Below are 12,060 nucleotides of genomic sequence, written 5' to 3' on the forward strand. Positions count from 1 at the left end.
CATGGTTAAGGTGAAACCCACAGCACAGTAATAAACAACATGAACCCGGATGTCCCTCAGCCTGAGGTTACATCCTATAGCTGACCTTGTGAGATTCCTAAGCAACTGATATCAGCCACCTTCACCCACCCAAACACAATCACCAGCTATAACGGAGTGACATTGTATATAAAACAGAGCAGCATCTGCCACATGGACTGAATTTAACTTGTGGTAACTATTATCACCCTTGGTGAAGTGCCAGAGTCCCTGAGAAATCACCTTGAGATAACCTTTTCCTTTTAAGTTCTGAACCAACCAAACAACTGAAACTTCTCTATCATTTCATATTGCCTGAGGACACTTGGTGTGTGGATGTGGTTTTATATTATACTATTTAATGTTAATGGCTTCTGTGTCCCAGCACAATTGTTCTTAACAGCTCTATCAAAGTCAATTGAACTCATCTAGCAACTTTTACCAAGGTTCCTCTGGTACGGTATTTGTTCAAACTGTTTCTCTTATTTCAGGCACTACTAACTAAAACACTTTGCACAAAGTGATGGAGTTTCTACCTGAAACCAAATTTGGCAATGCAGTCACCCAGAAACCTCTGCCTAAGGGCCTTTGATTTGGTTCAAGACTCCTTTGTAGTGTTCTGACTTAAATGATGGTGTTCATAATCTACTCTCCACCTCAATGTTCTCTGAGCTTCAGATACGAAGCTGAGTCTCCATCACTATAGGCTCCAGACTCCCCTGACTGTTCCTTGCCACGTTGTCAGCCAGGATCTACTTCTTCCTCATGTCTACACCTAGATACACATAGAAACCTTTGGGCATGTCTAACAGGAGTTCCGGGGCATTTTCCCTTCCTCATGCTGCTCTTCTTAAACTGGGTGGGTGTTGTGAAAATTCCGTTATTTGGCCCAATGACCAATTGGATGGAGCATTTTGGCCTCATGGGCATGGTTTTTTATGAAGATATGTGACCCTTTAAAAACTGTGGAGCAAGGGTCGAGCACTCTCTCTGGTGGTCAGAGCAGGAGCCAGTGGCGGAGAAGCCTGGCTTGGAGTTAGGTTCCATCACCCTTGGCTGGGACAGCAAGGATGGCAGCAACTGAACCAGGGCAGCATCTCAGCTCTGTTCTGTGTTGTGAGTGTATCTTATAGATTTCATTCCTTAATAAGCCTTACCTGGCCCCATACATCCATGTCCCACTTTACCTGGTGCCCAACATGGGCCTAATCCAATGTCCTTCACCCCAGCTCAGTTGGTAGAGCATGAGACTCTTAATCTCAGGTTTGTGTGCTTGAGCCCCAAGTTGGGCACCAGGTAAAGCGGGACAAGGGAGTATGGGGCCAGGTAAGGCTTATTAAGGGATGAAATCTATAAGGTATACTTATGACACTGAACAGAGCTGAGATGCCGCCCCTGCCTGATTTAGCTGCTGCCATCTTGCTGTCCCGGCCAAGGGTGATGGAACCAAACTCCAAGCCACACTTCCCCACTGCTGACTCTTGCTCTGACCACCAAAGAGAGAGTGCTTGCCCCTTGCTCCACAGTTTTTAAGGGGTCACATATCTTCAGAGAAAACCACGCCCATGAGGCCAAAATGCTCCATCTACTTGGTCATTGGACCAAATGGCGGAATTCCCACAACAGGTGGGTACCTTCTTAGAGTCGAAGCATGGGCCAGCATGCCTTCCTAGACTATTCTCTCTTGTTGTGCTTACTACACATACTTGTCCTTCAACATTCAGACTGAAGATGAAACATTCCCCCACCGACCTCTGTAAAACTTTCCCCATGCCATAGCTCACTGCACTAGTCTCTCTGATTCCGTATCCTGTGATGTTCAACACCTAGCAATGATGACGTGTCGCAGATGGTCAAAGCCATTTGGTGAGTCAACCAATAATGGACAAATCTGTGTGTGAAAGTTTGAAACTGCTTAATTGCCTGCTTTGGTAGGATGGGCCTGAGGTACAGTGAGGAACAGTAGGGACTATGTAGACAGACAGGTCTTGATTTAAATATTAACTCTACACTGTTTTAATTAAGAAACCTTAACAAATGTAAGGTAACCTCTACAAGCATCCATTTCCTCATTTTCCAAATGGGATATTGTTTATCATCAACATGCTCAGAGATCCTCAGATGTACATCAACATACTCATAACACATGGATCAAATGGGATCACAGATGTAAAACACACATAACAACTTGTTTAAATAATAGTGTCTTAGTTAGGATTTTATTGCTATGAAGAGACACCATGACCATGGCAACTCTTATAAAGGAAAACATTTAATTGGGGCTGGCTTACAGTTCAGAGGCTTAGTCCGTTATCATCATGGGTGGGGTTGGGGGGAGCATGGCAGTGTGCAGGCAGACATGGTGCTTGAAGGTGATGAGAGTTCTACATCCAGATCGGTAGGCAGCAGGAAGGGACCATGAACCACTGACCTGGGCTGTCCATCTGAAACCTCAAAGCCCACCCCACAATTACACACTTCCTCCAACAAAGCCACACTTCCTCCAGCAAGGCCACACCTCTTAATAGTACCACTCCCTGTGAGCCTACAGGGGCCATTTTCTTTCAAACCACCACAGATAGCTAATGATATTAGCAGAAAGAGACACTGAAAAGCCAACTTTGCCCAAAGTGCTATCCAGTAGTAGGCTCTTCAACAACCTCCAGGTTCCTATCTCTTACAGTACGAGGGTAGAGTCAGTACCAAATGCCAGGAACTCGTTTCCAATGAGTCTCATATCAGAACCAGAATCTCTCTGCCTTGTCTTTTCAGAGACACCATTTTATTGCCTCAGACTCATACCTCTTGCCTATCCTTTGAGTGAACTGCTTCCAGGTAGTCCAGCTTACCATGCAAACTCAGTGTGTGATCTGCAAGAGTCAGTCTACTGCTGTGGGATGGTCTGATTGGTCAATAAATAAAACACTGATTGGCCAGTAGCCAGGCAGGAAGTATAGGTGGGACTAACAGAGAGGAGAATTGAGAGAACAGGAAGGTAGGAAGAGACACTGCCAGCCACCGCCATGACAAGCAGCATGTGAAGATGCTGGTAAGCCATGAGTCACGTGGTAAGGTATTGATTTATGGAAATGGATTAATTCAAGCTATAAGAACAGTTAGCAAGAAACCTGCCACGGCCATATAGTTTATAAGCAATATAAGTCTCTGTGTTTACTTGGTTGGGTCTGAGCGGCTGTGGGACTGGCAGGTGATAGAGATTTGTCCTGACTGTGGGCCAGGCAGGAAAACTCTAGCTACAGTCTACCAAGTCATGGACCACTGTAACTCCCTTGTTATAATGGATAACTACAATTAATTGAATAAGACATTGGACCTCAAAGGGACAGGTCACCCAAGAGACTTCATAAACACAGGAATGGGAAGTGGAATGCAGAAAATGGACATCCAGACGGGATTCCCAACACAGCCCTGGGCAGCCAGAGGGTGATGTAAGGCTGATGTCTATTAGTAAGAAGAAAAAGGTGGAGAGCAGAAGTCTTGTTTGAGAAAGTTTAGTAGTCCATGTGAGGTTCTGCCAGGGATCAACCTCCCAAGGCAGAGACACTAAGCTCTCTTTCTCATGGCTGGTAGCTGGCCTGTAAATTCTGAAATATAACCAAGGAAGGCCAAAGCCACCAGGGCCCACTCTAGCTTCTGAGCCTTTCTCTGTACTGCAGACAGAGTTGGCTGGTAAAGCATGCTGATTAGAGACTCCACACCTTCTAGAGGCTAGTGAAGGTGTGTTTGCTGGCCTTTCAGAGGCATGACAAGAACTCAGTTTGCATTTAAGTTCATAAGATAAGACATTAAGTTCATAACATAAAACACTAACATGTGTTTTGTTTTGCGTTTTGTTTTTTGTTTGTTTGTTTATTCCAGAAAACTAAAGCAATGCCAAAAAAAAAAAAAAAAACCCTACTGTCCATGCAGACAGGAGTCATAACTGCTTGACCTGCAACATTTTGGAAGGAAGGAACACACTTCAGCAGCTGCTGAACAATGTTAACCTTGGGAGCACTTGAAAATGAGTTCTGGAGGTGATAAGATTTTCTAATACATCAATCAAAAACATATTAGCAAACAGAAGTGTGGAGGACATACCACTTGAAATTAGTGGTGGTAACAGTAGCTCCTAACTTTCCACTTTAGAGCTAAGGTGGAGTTTTCACATGGGAGAGGGAGCTCACTGATCTCTAGATAATGTGGAGATGTACAATCCTGTAGGGAGCATGCTCTTCCTGCCTCAGGAGCTAATAACCTGCAGAGTCAAGAAAGGCACGTACACAGCCTGATAAAAATGAGTTGGACGATGATAAGAGCTATAATAAAAGTAATAAATTATGACTGTCAAGCAGTAAGTCCCATAAAGGAAGTATAATTTACAATGCCCTTTGAACCTTTGATAGGTGGAGGTGTGAGGTAGACATTTCAAGCAGACAAACATCACGTACCAGGGCAGGAAGTAGCAGGCTGCAGCTCGTGTCCAAAGGATAATGCAGAAAGGATAGGTCATAGTGGACATCTGCTGCTTTTGCCTATTCAAAATTCTCCCTCTATTCTCTCAGTATTAGTAACAATATTCCTTTAGAAAAATCCATCTTGTTTTAATGTCTGAAGCCTGGAATTGGCCCTACTTCTAAAATCAGAGTAGGATCTGTCCGTGACTCTCCCTTGACCTCTGTCACTGGATAAAGTCACTAGTTTAGAATTGAGTGTGTGGCTCGTGTCAACCTGTGCACCAATACACATTTTGATGGATCCCCAGGATCTTGTTGTGGTTCTCAACAGGAGTCAATTTCTTTCTAAGGAAGTGTCAAAGCCTGGGTTTTTGTGTGTCTCTCTAAAGAGAGTGCCCGTCGGAAAGAAAGGCCTACGCATTTGCACAGTGGGTCTTGGCATGTTGCAGAGACAGCATGTCTCCATTTGGCATAACCAGTCCAAACCACTTTCTGTCGCCTGTAACCACAAGGATCATACCACATAGCTGAGGCCAGACTGGAGAGAGCCCTGAAGCATCTTCCACACACTTTGGAGTCAATGAAAAGGAGGGGCACGGGAGACTTTAGGAGAGTGGGGGGTTTTGACACGGCCTAACTGATGCATTGCTGTAGATAGGCAGGGGGACCAGGTGGAGGAGTCACAGTCAAACCCAGTGGTAAAAACTCATCCATCATGAGTTTCAGAGACTCAGCGCTGTCGTCATTTCAGAAGCTTACCGTTCAATAAGCAGTGCCTAAGCCCCTCACACCCGTTGACTCACCTGGGGCACATGCAACCCTATGGATAAGATGCTCTTAATCGGGGCTGGAGAGATGGCTCAGAGGTTAAGAGCACTGGCTGCTCTTCCAAAGGTTCTGAGTTCAATTCCCAGCAACCACATGGTGGCTCACAACCATCTGTAATGACATCTGGTGCCCTCTTTGGTCTGCAGGGATGTGTGCAGGCAGAACATTGTATACATAATAAATAAATAAATAAATCTTTTAAAAAATGCTCTTAATCACATTAACAGGCACTCCTATCTATATAAAAAAATTTAAAAAAACTCACTTTGCAAAAGCTGTAATTAAGGTATCAGCAGGCTAATAAATTCCCAATATTCCACAACCAACCAAATGGTAGAAGTAAGTTCAAATAAACAGCAAGGCATAGCCCAGAGCTTGTTCTATATATACATACAAACATAGACACATATATTTATTTACTTATTTTACTTTCTGTATGTGAATTTTTTTTGCCGGCATGTATGTATATACACTACGTGAATGCTTGGTGCCCCAAGACGGCAGAAGAGGGTGTCAGGTCCCCTGGAACTGGAGTAAGAGATGGTTGTGTGTCACCATTTGGGTGCTGGGGACCTAACTTGGATCGTCCCCAAGAGGAGCAAGAGGAGCAAGAGCTAGAGGCTGCTCTTAAACAAGGCAGTTGCCAGCACTACGGTGGCTTGCAAGTTCTATGCTCTGCCCCATGCATGCCCATCCTCCCCTCCCCCGGGTAGCCTGGATGTGTAGAATTGGTCCTTTGGTTTAGAAAACACCCCTGAGAATGCTGTTTCTAGATCACGACCACTGTTCTGTCGCTTGGGTAGAAGAAGGAGACACTTATATTGCTCCCACTGGACCATGAGCAGAACCTCCAAGGCAGGTAGATTGAGAATACAACTCTGAGAAGGAGTGAGCCCTTGAGAATACTATTCAGAAAATGACAAATCTCCATGGCATTGGCAGCGGGTCACATGATGTGGGTGAGGAAAGAAGGGGGCAGAGGGAAGCTTTGCTCCCTAACAAAAACCCCACATCTCCTTCAGAATGCAAACTGTCCAAAAGCACATTCTGCATCCTTCCATAAATGGCCCTTGCCGATGCTGTTCCAGCCGGTCCTTGGATACAAGGAGATGAAGTCAGACCTCCCAAGCTCTGTCACTGCCGAGTCCCTTCTCTCTGCCAGACCTTCCCACAGCCCCAGATGGTCCAGCTTCTCCTTCCCTGTCACTTCCTGAGGGTGTGGGAGAAAGAAAAGAATCAGAAAAGAAGAAAGTAGCAAAGAATTTTCCAGTACTAGCCCGGCAGGGTGGGTGCCAAACAGACGTGGGGTGGTGCCTGGTGGAGATGGTTCATTGCCCACGCTTCCCTGCTGCCCGCCTTCTCCTGGTACTGTCACCGAATTCCTGCTAACCTCACTCTCAGGTTCCCCTGGGGATTCTGACACATTCTCACTGCGCTGCAAAGAGTGATCCATCAAGTCCTCCTGGGTCACTCAGGTGATCGTGGTCATGGTGGTGTTTCCGGGAAGAACTTGATATAGGAGGCAAATCCACGCTTCCTGAGGAATTCACTTATTCATGAATTAAGTACCAATTGAGAAGCTCTTAGGCAGTGGTTCTCAATCTTCCTAATGCTGCGACCCTTTAATACAGTCCCTCATGCTGTGGTGACACCCCCCAACTTCAAGATTATTTTTGTTGCTACTTTGTAACTGCCATTTTGCCACTGTTATGAATCATAATGTGAATAAATGATATGCGGGATATCTGATATGTGACCCTCGAAGTCAAAACCTACAGGTTGAGAACCACTACTAATGAGCCTGAGACTTCTCGTGGTCGTGTGGGTAGAGTATTAAGACTGCTAACTTCTGGTGAGAAAGATGAGCGACAAACACATCCATCACCATAGAAGCTACTGGCTGAGAGAGAAAGAAGGGGGGAGGAGAAGGGAGAAGAGGAGGGGGGGGGAGGAGGGAGGAAGACGAAAGGGAGGAGATGGTGGGAGAGAGGAGGAGTGGAGAGGAGGAGGACAGGCTAATCTCAATAAGGGGAGTAAGAAAGGAAAGAGCGCCAACATGAAGAATTGTCAAGGACGGCTTGACTAGGGGAGTGTAGGAAACAGCAAACAGAGTGATGATTTACGAAGGCTGAGGCGCGCTGAAGGAAAAGGAAGGAGCGAGATCATCTTCAGTCTGTGGAGGATAAGACCACCCCCATGGCTGGCGCAGAGAGGGCAAGCCAGAGATTCCCAGGGATGATGCCGGAAAGCCAGCCTTAGGCAAGAAGGCTGTGCTCTATCTCTAGGATGCCGGGAAGCCATGGGAGGCTTTGGCATGGGAGCACGAGCTGGAGTATGGGTAGTACTTCAGGAGACGCTGGAGGCAAACGCAAACAAAGAAAGCAAGAGAAGCAGGGGACCAGTCCGTGCAGGCAGGAGAAGGTAGTCAGGCCCCGGATGATCATCGAGGGAGTATGAAGAAGCATAGGGCTCAAGATGTATTTGGGAATCAGAGGCTTCTCTCACTTTGCAGCTATACAGTGGGCACTCTGCTGATTGTGTAGTCTGAGCTCAGCCTCACAGCTATGACAGACAGTCTCCAGGAGCTGCCTTCTCCTGTGTTTGGCCTATCTGGAAGATGTCTTCATGCCCACAGATAAGCACGACCTAGGGTCTGATGTCTTTGTGCCCACAGACAAGTATGACCTGGAGCACCAGCTGGAGGCCTCTATTCCAGGAGGAACCTCCAAGAGCGGGGCTTGGAGGCACATGTGTCCCGGCGTCCTGTCTTGGAGATAAGGGTTCTAGATATTTCACTGGGGTCCAGTCCCTGGTGTTGTTTACTGTTCATCCTTCTAGCAAGGTATTAACGTCCACTATTCGACTATTTCTACCATAAGGAGTCTCAGGGTGTTTCACTCCGTCCACACCCTCCCTGATTTCATACAACCCCTTGCTTCAGTCTCTGTTTTGAGGAGACCCAGTCCTTCCCCCAAGGCCGGTGAAGGAAATGTCAAAATGTTCATAGACCAATCTCTCCATTTCTTTCATGAATTGGTGGGTGTATAACAAGAAACGGGCTTCTTCCTCAACTCTCCCAAAACAGGCACTACCCACATGTGCTTGTAAGGTTAACATGGATAGTCTGGCGTATGGAGAGTCAACTGCAGGACAATTGAGCAGTGAAGGAAAGATATTCAGAGATCTCTTCTAGAAAAACAAATGTGGTTTAGTCTCAAACTGCATAGACGACTCTGAAATGGGCCTGAATAGACACTGCCAATTTCATAGACAGTAAATAGACAAGGTTACAGCCGAGTGGTAATTCGGCAGAGGGATCATATGCTTAAATGAGATTTGGTGAAAATCACTTAAAGTGCTTAGGCCTGTGGATCCAGAATGTTCTGTTAGAAAAGAACATAGATTATAGAGATAGGAGACAAGTGGATAATATAAAGCAGGAGAATTCTTTAAATCAACATAGACATTTTAATAACTGGGCTTTAAATAAATCCCCTCCTCTGAAGTCATCTAACATTTAACAGCTGCAAATAACTATGACACAAGGAGAAGCCGACCAAAAGACTTAATAATGCAGAAACCAAAAGAGCGAGGGAGGAGCTGACACATCATACCTTCAGCTCCTCTGACATCCCAGCTGCCATTCTGCCCTGCATTAACTCTGCCACCCAGCACCCCAGTATCTTAAAGTCCAGGTTGTCCCCTCAGGGACAGCCAGGCTGGGTTTGACTCTAGGTTGTCAGGTTTCATCTCTGTGCACCTGGGCAAGCCTCTCAAACCTCAGTGTGGATGGCTGTAAAATGGGAGTAATTTACCCTAACAGGGTTATTCCAAGAGTTAAGTGGGCTAATGAGAATGAAAGTTATCTACTATGACTACCTTGCCAAAGAAGCATCAGCCAGGAGCCAAGAAAGAAAAACAAGCGGCTTGTGTGGTTGGGGACACCACACATGACATGACATGGGGGGGGGGGGGAATGAGGGGTGGGAAGGGTGCCCTGGAGCATCTAAAGGTTTGCTGTTGAAATAGGGCTGGTGATCAGGCAGTCGGCCCAGATGGGCTGGCTGGCTGGCCTCAGTTTGGGGCAGGAGCTGATCACTCCTCCTGCCGATAAACCATGAGTCCCACCTCAGTCTCAATGTAAGCATCATCCAACCACTGTAAACCGCGAGGCATACATCTCTGCTGGTCTTTAACGAATCAGTGTAGCACTACACACCAAAGGCCAAGAAACAATATTCTGCCTCATTCTGGGGAATTTATTCAAACACAAAAGACTATGCTATAAACACACTGATGCTCGCAAAAGTGGTTCCACTGTAAGCAAAATGCCGGCCACTAGAGGCCAAGAGCAACTGCTATTTTCTTAGTTGGTTGGAGGGGATAAACTAGTTATAAATAAGAGCACTGGAATCCCCTAAAAATGGGTGTTTGTGATGAGAAAGAATCTTCAGTGGAAGGGCCTAGAAAATCTTGATTCTAATATGATATGCAAATTACAGATGGTTTGGAACAGCAGAATATGCCGGAACACTGTGGAACTACTAATTTTATTTTTTAAAAGTGTTTTCTATGTTTATGATATTTTTAACAATTAAAAGAGATTTGAAGTGGGGGAGAGAAGTTGCTCTCTCAAAGCCTCGCAGCAGAGACGGCAGGTAACATCCAGAAAGCTCCTGGCAGGTTTATCTCTTTCTTACAGATGCTATCAGCCCACCTAGGGGTTCTGTGCAAACTATGTACAGTCTCCCTGTAGCAACACGCACTTCCAACAATGCAAACATTCCCTTTGTACTGAGATCTGTCTGAACCGTCACATCTGGCACTGGAGCCCAGACACATTGGCAGAATTGCCAAGGGACTGCTGTTACAGACCATGATATTAATTATTTTAAGTATTATGCTGATGAGAATCAAAGCCATGACCATTGAGTAAAATACGATCGGTGTAAAAGCCAATTTGGCAAAACACAACCCAGAGCTCTCTCCTTCTGATGTCAGCAAGCTGTATACTTTCTAAGCATTTTCCTCATGCCCAAATTTATATTTAGATTAAGCCAAGAAAGAGATTGCACCCAAGATCCCACAAAAAGCTTGAGATATGAGTCCCAGATATAGAAGAAAAATTTCTGAGCCATGTTGTCTGTTCTCTGAGACAGTGATACTGAATCTCTGACAAGGGGCAAGATGCTTCTCCATAGATGTTATACCATGGTACACAGGCACCAGAGCCAGGAAGCTGGCCATCGAAGCTACAGCTGTTGGCAGTTCTCTCATGCCCACATGTGTCAAAGACCCCAGGATGGACCCCAGGCACCTCATAAGAGGGACATGTCTTTCCAAGGAGACTGGTAACATGAGAGAATATTCCAGAGCACAGAAGGTATTTTCTATAGAGTCTTTTATACAGTCTTCGTATTCAGTACCTTGTGATCGGGGACTGAGTGTTCGTATCCATCCCCTGGAAATATTTGAGCATGCTTAAGAGAAAGGAAAAAAGCAGTTTGCATTCTAGGTGAAAGGTGAGAGAGTTCTTCCTCTGTACATGGCTTTTACATCCTGGTTAGCTGTGGGAGCCATGCCCACTAGACTCTAGGGATTAGAGGAGGGGTACAGCCCGGTGGAGGCTGAGGCAAACAGCCACCCCATGGTTCTGAGGTCAACACAGGGTGTCATACATCTCAAATGGTCTTTACATAACTCCTGCTGGAGTGTCAGAGACAATGGCCTCCGCCCGAACCAGAAGGTGTGGTTTGTGATTGCTCTCAGAGGACTAGAAAGTTCACACCTGGCCAAACTCCACAAGGCTGAAGACAGGGTGGTGTCATCCTGGGGAGTGGCTGTCTTCTCTGGTAACCAGCACTCCAGGGTCATCTACAGGGCCCTTTGTCCTGCTCACCTCTAGCTTTGGCCTCATGGTGACACAAGCCACCCTAACCTAAGGAAGAGTCGCCCCCCATCCCATCCAACCAAACCTGCCCAAGCCCCAAACCAGAGCGTAAGTGGGTTATGTCATCAAATAGATGACAGATCCTTGCACAACAAGCCTATGTGTCCCAAATCTGGGCCAGGGGTCGGGGTGGAGGGGTTGAGGAAAGATGGGCCTTGCCCTTAGACATGTCATCTTCAAGTTTTCTGGAGTGTTCCACCCACCTCCATCTTAGGATTTGGTAAACAGAAGGCAGTCATCAGGAAGGCACTAATACAAATGTCACTGCATACGTCACTGGCCCCCAAACCAACAGCATGCCTGTTCACTCGCCAGAGGCTAGAGAGACTTCAATGAAAAGACTGAGTCTTCCTCTTCTAGAGGAGTGGGGTGGTGATGGGCGGGGCTACAGCTGGCTTCTGTCCCATCAGCCCCCAGCCCCCATTACTCCCCCAGATGTTTCATTCTGAAGGTGCTCAGAACTAGGGCTAGGGAGACTGAACTCCCTGCTCATTCCAAGCACTTTCGTCCTGCTCTGCTTTGAAGGGGAGCAGCCGTCAATAAAGCTCAGGCTGGGGACTCCTGGGCACATGTCAGCACAATCGCTACCCTGTGTTCTGAGGTGTGCTTGTGGCTAGCGGTTTAACATTCAATTTCTCGTCATTGACCAAACAAACGCTGTTGCCTCCAACTCTGGTAGATGTATACAAGGCTTTTTTCAAGATGTAAATGTCTCCCTGAGTGGCAGTTTGGAGATGGTGTGCCAGTGACAGCTAAAGCACACTGTGGTGTTCTGTTCCTCCTGTCTTGGCACAGGATACTTCCTCC

Source organism: Peromyscus californicus, unplaced genomic scaffold, assembly GCF_007827085.1.
Source record: "Peromyscus californicus insignis strain IS unplaced genomic scaffold, ASM782708v3 Scaffold_24__1_contigs__length_46423439, whole genome shotgun sequence".
NCBI classification, from domain to species: Eukaryota; Metazoa; Chordata; class Mammalia; order Rodentia; family Cricetidae; genus Peromyscus; species Peromyscus californicus.